We start from the raw sequence: 13,084 nt of genomic DNA on the forward strand, positions 1-13,084 counted from the left end.
AAAGGCGACACCTCATTCAACACCTTCTCTCTCTCTCTCTCTCTCTCTCTCTCTCTCTCTCTCTCTCTCTCTCTCTCTCTCTCTCTCTCTCTCTCTCTCTCTCTCTCTCTCCCTCCCTCCCTCCCTAAAAGGCGACACCTCATTCAACACCTCTCTCTCTCTCTCTCTCTCTCTCTCTCTCTCTCTCTCTCTCTCTCTGGTGCGCCGGAGGTCGCTCCTCACACCAACGTAGACTCCAGTACTGTTGCAATCAGCTAACGAGTAATCAGCAATACAGATGCGACCAGATGTCCTTCATCATCATCTCCTCCTGCTCCCCCTCGTCTCTCATCTCATCACGCAGCATCCCCCTCTCTCTCTGACGCTTCATCATCCCGGGATAAACTGCCCTGATGCTTGCATCGTATTTGGGTCCCTCCTTCCCTTCCTCCCTTCCTTCGCGCCTGCCTCTCTCCAGATTTGGATGTTCATTATGCCTCGTGTGATCGCGGTTCGCTGTGTGAGCGAGAGGGAGAGAGAGAGAGAGAGAGAGAGAGAGAGAGAGAGAGAGAGAGAGAGAGAGAGAGAGAGAGAGAGAGAGAGTCGGGGGAGCAAGGGGTTAAGGAAGTGGTGAGTAATAAGTAGGACGTGGATGGGGATGAAGACTGTGTGTGTGTGCATGATTAGGTCGTCTTAGTGACAAGTGGGTCGGTGAGATGGGGTCGGTCGGACTGGTATGACGAGATCGGTACGATGTCCAGAGGATGGTGCCCAGACGAGACGGTGTGAGATACGGTTGGTGTGGTGGTGACGGAAACCCCCTGGTGACAGAGAGACAGACAGACAGGCAGGCAGGCAGGTTGGTGAAGCGATAGAATGGTTGGATGATGGAGCATTGCAGATGGTTTGATGAAAGCGGACTTATCGCCTTTGCTTACACGAAAATTTATAACACTTTCATATGTTGATCGCAACCAGCGATAGAAAGCGGGATTAAACAAAAACCAACACAAGCGGTAGAATGAGAATAGAGGATAAACAAAGTCTACATATTAAGCCAATTAGGATATCAAAAACCCCGTTCCATATTCTCTTTGTAATGAGCTGAAAGAAAACGTAATATTTGATAATAGTACATTCTACGCTCCTTGCATTTTTTCGTAAGTGAATATTATTGTAATTAGAGTATGAACGTGTATAACGCAAAAATGTATATATACGTATACGCCGCGAGTGAAAAGTCACTTAGGCTAGGCTGTATTAGTTAGAAATACGAGGAAATGAAGACGTCTTTAGAATTAGAAATTCTTTGACTAGGCTGTGCCCCAGTGATATAGCCTAGCCAGCTTGACTTCACTCACAGTGTAACAACCTTGAGCAAGCATATATATATATATATATATATATATATATCTTTTCTTTTCTTTTCTTTTAAACTATTCGCCATTTCCCGCGTTAGCGATGTAGCGTTAAGAACAGAGGACTGGGCCTTTTTTGGAATATCCTCACCTGGCCCCCTCTGTTCCTTCTTTTGGAAAATTAAAAAAAAAAATCGAGAGGGGAGGATTTCCAGCCCCACGCTCCCTCCCCTTTCAGTCGCCTTCTACGACACGCAGGGAATACGTGGGAAGTATTCTTTCTCCCCTATCCCCAGGGATATATATATATATATATATATATATATATATATATATATATATATATATATATATATGTTGGAAAGGATCACAATTTTGCGCGTGACCAAGATATTCCTATGACGTGATTATTACACGAAAGTGCACTTGTGAACTTTTCGTGTTTCATTTTCCCCGTGGACTCATAGGAATATATAAATGTGTGTGTGTGTGTGTGTGTGTGTGTGTGTGGGTGTGTGTGTGCGTGTGTGTTTAGATAAATGATCCATTATAATTTCAACACAGATAAGAAGCCATTCAAGTCCTTGCGATTTCCAAACATTACAAGCACCTGCGCTTGGCTCCCACTGAGGGTTATATCCAATAAGATGACATCAAAGCTTGACCTTAAGCTTTGGCTAATCGTCATGGCCGGACACTGACCTCTCTGCCTCTATGAGATATGTGCACGTTTAGCATATTTACGTCTGAGTGGATACAAAGGAATTCATTCAGCAACAGAAAACCATTGGGCCCTTTCGGGACTCTTTGTGACAGTGGAAGACATAAGAAACTTCCAGATTGGTGTGATAAAGTTAAAAGGTGTATAGATACCTCAGAAACAGTGACAACTATATTATCGATGTGACTTAAGGAGGCGCTTGTAATGTAATCTGTGCACTTTGAAACATTTATCAAATCTATTCTTAGATGTATCGTTAGTTCTATTCCTAACCACTTTAATTAGCAAATCATTCCGTACGTTAACAATCCTGTTGAAGGAAAAGTACTTAGCCTCATTCGTAAAGTACTGCCCCTCATTGATAGGGACTTCAAATAGAGTGTGAGATACTCTCAAAAGAGAGGCATTGCGATTCGATCCTGCGTTAGATGATATTTGCCTTTGGGACTGATATCATACGATCTTCTTTTTTTTTCGTAAACAGTTTTAGTACAGATACTGAGATATTTCCCGATAAAGCATGATGTTTCACTGTATTCTACACTGTATATTTCAGTATAAGAATTCGAGCGCTGTGCTTAAACTAGACGTTGTGTGATTGCTCGTACTGACGACTCTAACTGGACAAGATGGCCCTGCCAATTATGGTGTAATCTCTAACCACACAGCCACGGACAACCTCTGTGCTCTAAGCTTTCACTGGAAAGTTGAAGACAAACGTATGTACCCTCACCCTTCAGTACAAAGCTTAATACAGCTTCACTACACAGCTTAGTGCAACTGTTCGTACTCTCACCCTTTAGTAACATGGAAGCTGAGTACTCTCCATTACAAAGCTGAGTACGACCGTCTGTTCATTCACCCTAGACTACAAAGCTTAATATACTTATCTGCGGTCTTATCCTTCTGAACAAAGCTTAGTGTAACTCAACGTACTCTCACCCTCCACACAACCGTTTCTACCTTCACTTTTCACTAATAGTTTAATTGATACAGTCGTCCACTTATCCTTGACTGTAAAGGTTAGTCCACCCTACCGTTTTCTCACTGTACACTCAAATATATCGAAGACGTCACTCTGACGTCACGCGGCCCTGAATCCTCAGTGAAACTGTGAGGAGAGATATGGATACTATGACGGAAGGTATGGATATTGTGAGGAGAGGTATGGATGCTGTGACGGAAGGTATGGATACTGTGAGGAGACGTATGGATACTGTGAGGGAAGGTATGGATACTGTGAGGAAGGGTATAGGAAGTGTGAGCAAAGTGTAGATGAATCTACGTTTTCGTTAACCCTGTACCAGCACGTTTTCTTTGTTTAGGGCCAATGACGTAGCATACAAGCTCCACCCACATGCGTTTGGGTCGACTTAGTATGTATAGACTTAGGGTAAATCATTAAGTACTCCTTGCTGACGAGTTTTTTGCTACTTGTCGAGCAGCTAATCAAAACCAAACGAGAGATTAAACATTAGATAGAATAAGAGAAATTTGATGTAAGAGAGAAGCATTGTGGTCCACAGAGCCCCATTGGTTCTGACAGAGCATGATTCTCAATTCCGAGCTCCTAAACTCGACAGGTACGTCACTGCGTCAGCTTATGCAAGAGCCAGGTTACGTCACTCGGGATTATGACAGTGAAATTAATACACAGAGGGAGAGACAACCAGCTGCTGCAACAGACATTAAACATATATGAAATACGAGTCAATATATTACATGTTGGATGTGACACAACGCCTGAGACCGCTGATACACAGCCTTGGTCTAGCGGACATGAGGTCTTGTATATATTATATTAGGGCAGTCCTTGATCAGCCGAGCTAGAGTTAACACTAACTCTCTCTCATTCTGGTAAAGGTTATTCCTATAGGGTAAAAAAACAAACAGTTCTTTGTCAACACATAACCGACGAGTGACTGGAAAGTGACTGTACATCATTACAGTAAGCATAAGAGTTTGAGAAATCATTATATAAGTTAGTATAGGAAAATACTGTATAAACGTTTACCCTAAAACGAATATATGGTATGGTATAGAGGGAAAGTTGCTATAAAACTTCCATCAGTAGAGTACAGGGCGTGTGGGAGCAAGAAGAGAGAAGTGTAAGTGGTTCTAGGAGGAGGTGGGTCTGCGAAAAGGTTGTCTAATGTCACCATGGCTGTTTAATATGTTTCCGGATGGGAGAATGAGGTAGGTAACTGCGAGAATCTTGGAGAGGAGCTTATATGAAATCTTTTGGAGGGGCTTGGAGGCGTGTCGGTGGGCTGAGTCAGTGTTTGTGAAGCGGTCGAGGTAAACTATAAATGGGTGCGTGTGGCTTGGCTGTAGATAGAGAACTGTGGTTACGCAACATTATGTATGAAAGTTGGCAGTGGATGTGAGAAAATGAGATTGTTCTCCTTCTGTTTCTAGTGCTGTTTCACTTGGCGAAAAAGACAAGTGATGAGGAATGATTACATGTAAACTATTTACCTCTATACTTAATGAGATTCGAACCCTAGTCCATTTGTGTGTCATCCGGGTAGCGTAACACCCCCCCACCCCCAAGGCTGCGATGAGCTTAAAATAGCATCTCAGTTAAAAAGCTTTACTTCAGATCGTGAGAGGCAGTGATTCCATCCCTTAAAGATGTGTGATGAATCACGAGATCCGTGAATCAGCGAATGGTTAAGGAGGAGATGCTGTTTGAAGCTCATCGTGGCCTAAGGGTTAGGCAACCTGACTGGGATACAGATGGAGTGGGGTTCGATTCTCATAGTATGGTGGTAAATACTTTTCATCAGATATCATTTGTACATTACAAGTAGTTATATCTTGTGGAGCCGAAGGTGAAGATTTGTAGAGGTTTTCAGAAAAGAAGAGAGAATGTTTGGGTGAAGAGAGTGGTGAGAGTAAGTGAGCTTGGGAAGGAGACTTGTGTGAGGAAGTACCAGGAGAGACTGAGTACAGAATGGAAAAAGGTGAGAACAAAGGACATAAGGGGAATGGGGCAGGAATGGGATGTATCTCGGGAAGCAGTGATGGCTTGCGCAAAAGATACTTGTGGCATGAGAAGCGTGGGAGGTGGGCAGATTTGACAGGGTAGTGAGTGGTGGGATGAAGAAGTAAGATTATCAGTGAAAGGGAAGAGGGAGGCATTTGGACGATTTTTGCAGGGAAATAATGCAAATGAGTGGGAGATGAATAAAAGAAAGAGGCAGGTCAAGAGAAAGGTGCAAGAGGTGAAAAAGAGGGCAAATGAGAGTTGGGGTGAGAGAGTATTATAAAATTTTAGGGAGAATAAAAAGATGTTTTGGAAGGAGCTAAATAAAGTGCGTAAGACAAGATCAAATGGGAACATCAGTGAAGGGGGCTAATGGGGAGGTGATAACAAGTAGTGGTGATGTGAGGAGATGGAGTGAGTATTTTGAAGGTTTGTTGAGTGTGTTTGATGATAGAGTGGCAGATATAGGGTGTTTTGGTCGAGGTGGTGTGCAAAGTGAGAGGGTAAAGGGGAATGATTTGGTAAACAAAGAATAGGTAGTAAAAACTTTGCGGAAGATGAAAGCCGGCAAGGCAGCGGGCTTGGATGGTATTGCAGTGGAATTTATTAAAGAAGGGGGTGACTGTATTGTTGACTGGTTGGTAAGGTTATTTAATGTATGGCTCATGGTGAGGTGCCTGAGGATTAGCGGAATGCTTGCATAGTGCCATTGTACAAAGGCAAAGGGGATACGAGTGAGTGATCAAATTACAGCGGTATAATATTGTTGAGTATTCCTGGGAAATTAAATGGGAAGGGATTGATTGAGAGGGTGAAGGCATATACAGAGCATCAGATTGGGGAAGTGCAGTGTGGTTTCAGAAGTGGTAGAGGATGTGTGGATCAGGTGTTTGCTTTGAAGAATGTATGTGAGAAATACTTAGAAAAGCAAAAGGATTTGTACGTAGCATTTATGGATATGGAGAAGGCATATGATAGCGTTGATAGAGATGCTCTGTGGAAGGTATTAAGAATATATGGTGTGGGAGGCAAGTTGTTAGAAGCAGTGAAAAGTTTTTATCGAGGATGTAAGGCATGTGTACGTGTAGGAAGAGAGGAAAGTGATTGGTTCTCAGTGAATGTAGGTTTGCGGCAGGGGTGTGTGATGTCTCCATGGTTGTTTAATTTGTTTATGGATGGGGTTGTTAGGGAGGTAAATGCAAGAGTCTTGGAAAGAGGGGCAAGTATGAAGTCTGTTGGGGATGAGAGAGCTTGGGAAGTGAGTCAGTTGTTGTTCGCTGATGATACAGCGCTGGTGGCGGATTCATGTGAGAAACTGCAGAAGCTGGTGACGGAGTTTGGTAAAGTGTGTGGAAGAAGAAAGTTAAGAGTAAATGTGAATAAGAGCAAGGTTATTAGGTACAGTAGGGTTGAGGGTCAAGTCAATTGGGAGGTGAGTTTGAATGGAGAAAAACTGGAGGAAGTGAAGTGTTTTAGATATCTGGGAGTGGATCTGTCAGCGGATGGAACCATGGAAGCGGAAGTGGATCATAGGGTGGGGGAGGGGGCGAAAATCCTGGGAGCCTTGAAAAATGTGTGGAAGTCGAGAACATTATCTCGGAAAGCAAAAATGGGTATGTTTGAAGGAATAGTGGTTCCAACAATGTTGTATGGTTGCGTATCATTTTGTGCGCAGGAGGATGGATGTGCTGGAAATGAGATGTTTGAGGACAATGTGTGGTGTGAGGTGGTTTGATCGAGTAAGTAACGTAAGGGTAAGAGAGATGTGTGGAAATAAAAAGAGCGTGGTTGAGAGAGCAGAAGAGGGTGTTTTGAAATGGTTTGGGCACATGGAGAGAATGAGTGAGGAAAGATTGACCAAGAGGATATATGTGTCGGAGGTGGAGGGAACGAGGAGAAGAGGGAGACCAAATTGGAGGTGGAAAGATGGAGTGAAAAGGATTTTGTGTGATCGGGGCCTGAACATGCAGGAGGGGGAAAGGAGGGCAAGGAATAGAGTGAATTGGAGCGATGTGGTATACAGGGGTTGACGTGCTGTCAGTGGATTGAATCAAGGCATGTGAAGCGTCTGGGGTAAACCATGGAAAGCTGTGTAGGTATGTATATTTGCGTGTGTGGACGTATGTATATACATGTGTATGGGGGGGGGGGGTTGGGCCATTTCTTTCGTCTGTTTCCTTGCGCTACCTCGCAAACGCGGGAGACAGCGACAAAGTATAATAAATAAATAAAAAAAAAAAAATATATATATATATATATATATATATATATATATATATATATATATATATATATATATATATATATATATATATATATATTTTTTTTTTTTTTTTTTTTTTTTCTTTCTTTCAAACTATTCGCCATTTCCCGCTTTAGCAAGGTAGCGTTAAGAACAGAGGACTGGGCCTCTGAGGGAATATCCTCACCTGGCCCCCTTCTCTGTTCCTTCTTTTGGAAAATTTAAAAAAAAACGAGGGGAGGATTTCCAGCCTCCCGCACCTTTCCCTTTTAGTCGCCTTCTACGACACGCAGGGAATACGTGGGAAGTATTCTTTCTACCCTATCCCCAGTATATATATATATATATATATATATATATATATATATATATATATATATATATATATATATATATTAATGCTGGAGGCGCGTAGAGGGCAATCCAGCTTTACAAGGATTATCCTAGTATGAACGGAACATCAAGTGTGACTGAGGATAATACTCGAGTGTGCAGGTAATGCTCGCTTGGCAGATACTTTTAAAATTGCGAGCCTTTGACGTAAATCAAATTATTCCAGTTAATGACTTTCTTCGCAGACTGTAATGAAGCTTATCAGGCATTCGCAGATATAATTATTTCTTGGTTAACTACACTGCTGAGTATAATGCGGTTTCTCTTGTCTCAACATTGCCCCGAAACTATTTCGAACTTGAGATTCATAAAACACTAGACTATCCTTTGAAGATATGGTGCCTCACCCGAGCGGGAAAAGTAAAGCATGGAAGCCAACACCTTGGCAGCACGTTGCGGTATTCACCCTTAGCCTTCATTTGTAGCGAGTGTTCGAACGATTCAAAGAGCCATCATCCCTTGAAGAACCCCCATTTTAAACGAAGGACCGACTTGCCAGACGCAAGAAACCTCCGATTGCAGTCGTACTCTCCAGGTGAGAGAGATTCTGCATATAATAAGTCACGTAGAACACTATTCAGAATTAGATTATGCAAATATCTCGTCCATTTATCTGAAATTATAGGATTCAATACTAAAAGTATTCATTCTGCAAGTCTACCGATTGCCACTACTTCCTTCACCAGTGAGAACTAGATTCTTTTTCGCAATTTAGAAGTCCCAACCAGTTTAGTGGATGGAATACTTTATCTTGTCACTGTTTACACTCTGGTTGGGGATCCGTGTCATTGTCATACTGGTACACAGGAAGATACGATGGCGTGAATCCTTCTTTGTGATGCTGTAGCTTGGTGAATGTGGGGTCATGTAACAGTCGTGCCGTTGCTCCGCTCTTCCTCTCTCCCTAGCACTGAGCACTCCAGTTCCTCAGTGCTCTCTGTTCTCATTCAATCTATACATCGTTTTCTCTCAGCAGGATGATGGAAACACTCGTCGTGTATTAGCAGTTACCTATGCACATGCATTAAGTCGTGCAGCCGGCAAACATTCCTGCATCATGAACCAATCGTGTCCTGTCAACCAATCGTGCATCAGCACCAACGCTCACGTATTAGCAACCACTGTCATACCAGGAACCACACATGTGGCAGTAATGACTTACGTACCAGTAACCATTACCATAATCAACTAGACACAAGGTTTAATTCAACGAGCCTTATCCACTGCTTCATCATATAAGAGAACCTTACTGAACAGAATGGTAGATGAATCTGGTCGCGAGACCCATTGGAAAACTCCCTCACTGAATGACATGTGTCCATGCGACTCTCTGTGGTAAGGTGAATCGCCATCTACACCTAGTTGCTCTTCCATGCACGAAGGATCTTAAATCTTGAGAGGAGAACCCGGCTCTGAAATCTTGGGGAAACTTGTGTAGGTTGAGGAGGCTTCCCGAAAGAGGTATAAAGCCAGAATCAGATTCATGAGTAGTTTACTGGTCTGTACAAGTAAGGATGGCAAGCAACAGGAGTCCCGTGATTTCAGGGCGTGTTTCTAGGAGCCCAAGATCGTACTAAGGAAGGAGAATTAGGAAAGAGACATTAAAAAGGCATGAAAGACTTGTCCCTGGCAGATGTTAGGAGCCAGGCACATTAGTGTGATTGGACCGTCGACGACGGAGGCAGAAGCTTGAGATCTGTTCAGACCGTCAGTAAGACTGCTTCCAAAGCTCCTCTAAACGGGAGGGCTGAGGGAGGGAGGAAGGAAGAGGAGGACGAGGATGCCCTAGTCATCTGCAAGCCGCTGGAAGAACCGTCTGGCCTTTGGTAGGTTAGATTCCTACCGACGTCATTCCCTCAAAAAGTTGAAGATGTATTTCCTGGATGGTGTGTACTCAAGGATATTTACACGGTGAGGTGTGTGTGTCACCCGTCCACCACATGCGTAAGAGATTGGCGTGTTTATACCGCCTAGTCCTGGGAAAGTTATTTCCGAAAGGTTTTATCTCATTTTATGAAAATCTTTTTCAAAATTGCTGCTGGCCTGATCAGGTATATCATTATCATAGAGGTAACTTATTCAGAATTTCTGATCGGTATATATATATATATATATATATATATATATATATATATATATATATATATGCTTTCCGAGATAATGTTCTCGACTTCCATACATTCTTCAGGGCTCCCAGAATTTTCGCCCCCTCCCCCACCCTATGATTCACTTCCGCTTCCATGGTTCCATCAGCTCCCACTCCCAGATATCTAAAACACTTCACTTCCTCCAGTTTTTCTACATTCAAACTTAACTCCCAATTGACTTGACCCTCAACCCTACTGTACCTAATAACCTTGCTCTTATTCACATTTACTCTCAACTTTCTTCTTTCACACACTTTACCAAACTCGGTCACCAGCTTCTGCAGTTTCTCACATGAATCAGCCACCACGCTGTATCATCAGCGAACAACAACTGACTCACTTTCCAAGCTCTCTCATCCACAACAGACTTCATACTTGCCCCTCTTTCCAAAACTCTTGCATTCACCTCCCTAACAACTCTATCCATAAACAAATTAAACAACCATGGAGACATCACACACCCCTGCCGTAAACCTACATTCACTGAGAACCAATCACTTTCCTCTCTTCCTACACGTACACATGCCTTACATCCTCGATAAAAACTTTCCACTGCTTCTAACAACTTGCCTCCTACACCATACATTCTTAATACCTTCCACAGAGCATCTCTATCAACTCTATCATATGCCTTTTCCAGATCCATAAATGCTACATACAAATCCATTTGCTTTTCTAAGTATTTCTCACATACATTCTTCAAAGCAAACACCTGATCCACACATTCTCTACCACTTTTGAAACCAAACTGCTCTTCCCCAATCTGATGCTCTGTACATGCCTTCACCCTCTCAATCAATACCCTCCCATATAATTTACCAGGAATACTCAACAAACTTATACTTCTGTGATTTAAGCACTCACTCTTATCCCCTTTGCCTTTGTACAATGGCACTATACAAGCATTCCGCCAATCCTCAGGCACCTCACCATGAATCATACATACATTAAATAACCTTACCAACCAGTCAACAATACAGTCACCCCCTTTTTTAATCAATTCCACTGCAATACCATCCAAACCCGCTGCCTTGCCGGCTTTCATCTTCATGTTTGAAGGAATAGTGGTTCCAACAATGTTGTCTGGTTACGAGGCGTGGGTTATGGATAGAGGAGGAGGAGGATGGATGTTTGAGGACAATATGTGGTGTGAGGTGGTTTGATTGAGTAAGTAATGTAAGGGTAACAGAGATGTATGGTAATAAAAAGAGTGTGGTTGAGAGAGCAGAAGAGGGTGTTTTGAAATGGTTTGGTCACATGGAGAGAATGAGTGAGGAAAGATTGACCAAGAGGATATATGTGTCAGAGGTGGAGGGAACGAGGAGAAGTGGGAGACCAAATTGGAGGCGGAAAGATAGCGTGAAAAAGATTTTGAGTGATCGGGGCCTGAACATGCAGGATGGTGAAAGGCATGCAAGGAATAGAGTGAATTGTAACGATGAGGTATACCGGGGTCGACGTGCTGTCAATGGATTGAACCAGGGCATGTGAAGCGCCTGGGGTAAACCATGGAATGTTCTGTGGGGCCTGGATGTGGAGAGGGAGCTGTGGTTTCGGTGCATTATTACGTGACAGCTAGAGACTGAGTGTGAACGAATGGGGCTTTTGTTGTCTTTTCCTAGCGCTACCTCGCACACATGAGGGGAGAGGGGGTTGTTATTCCATGTGTGGCGTGGTGGCGATGGGAGTAAATAAAGGCAGACAGAATGATTTATGTACATGTGTATATATGTATATGTCTGTGTGTGTGTATATATATGTGTACATTGAGATGTAAAGGTATGTATATTTGCGTGTGTGGACATGTATGTATATACATGTGTATGTGGATGGGTTGGGCCATGCTTTCGTCTGTTTCCTTGCGCTACCTCGCTAACGCGGGAGACAACGACAAAGCAAAATAGATAAAAAAAAAAAAATATATATATATATATATATATATATATATATATATATATATATATATATATATATATATATATATATATGTGTGTGTGTGTGTGTGTGTGTGTGTGTGTGTGTTGATAGATAGATAGATTGATAGATACATGTGTCTAAATTGATATTTTGTTCTTATTTTTTGGTCTATATATGATCGTGTTTGTAACCTTAGCTATTGTCATCTGTCGAAGTTTATGCATTTCAGTATATTTCACGAGCAAACTTTCGTATTTGTTCATGATGTTTGTATGTATTATGTTTTTGCATGAGTGTACCTATGACTATTGCAGTGTTTTGTGTGTGTGTTGTGTGTGTGTGTGTGTGTGTGTGTGTGTGTGTGTGTGTGTGTGTGTGTGTGTGTGCGCTAGTGAAATTATTCGCGTGTTTCTACGTATGTTTGATGATTGTCTTCAGTGTCAGCCATCAAAAGCCTACTGGGTCTTTTCTGTCTCAGAATTATGGTCTCCAATAAGGTACTGTGTCTAGCGTATTAGTATATATATATATATATATATATATTGATACAGTTAACGAGTGTGCCTTGCCTCATACGTCATGAGCTTTTCATTATCTTTGTTCCATGGTCGAGGATAGACGTGTGTATTGACTGTCTGTTCACTGCTGTCCCTAATCATAATCAGTTTCGATTAATGAGTCTATAGTTTAGTCTACAGTACGAAGCTCTTGTTGTGATGAGACATGTAAGATTCAGTAGTATTGAACCTGGGGACTTTTGTTTCCGTTCTGTTTATCGGTGCATGAAATGTCCTGAACCTCTGCAGAGGCGTATAGACACTTTGGATCATATACAGCACACATTGTGGCCATCGTAATCGTGTCTTTGCCTTCATCAGCACACACTATGGCCTGTGTCTACCCATTGCATTGCCTTCCCCTCCTATGCTCTGCTATTCGAAGGTTAGATACCTTTAGTCAGTGTTGATTCCAAAAGAATTTCATTCAGGGACGAAAACGCACCTTTTTGTTTCGTAACATCACAGATTCACCTTGGTTGTTTGTGTATACAAGTCATGTCTTGGGGAATTTCTGTTTTTATCAGTGTTTTTTTCTCCATTCACCTGATCACCTCTTCCACTTTTCAACATCATGATCCTCTTCTCAGTTCCTCCTCGATGCTTCGACCTTGTCACCTAGCTCCTTTGACATCCTGACTCACACACCTTCTCTCGTCACCTTGACCTAAGTTTCCGCCTCACATCATCTTCTGCCAGACACCATCCCAAGCACATCCAGCAACGGCCCTCCTTCATATCCCATTCCCCGCCTTGCCCATCCGCACGCGTAAGTGCATTG

This window comes from Panulirus ornatus, chromosome 52, assembly GCF_036320965.1.
Source record: "Panulirus ornatus isolate Po-2019 chromosome 52, ASM3632096v1, whole genome shotgun sequence".
NCBI lineage: Eukaryota > Metazoa > Arthropoda > Malacostraca > Decapoda > Palinuridae > Panulirus > Panulirus ornatus.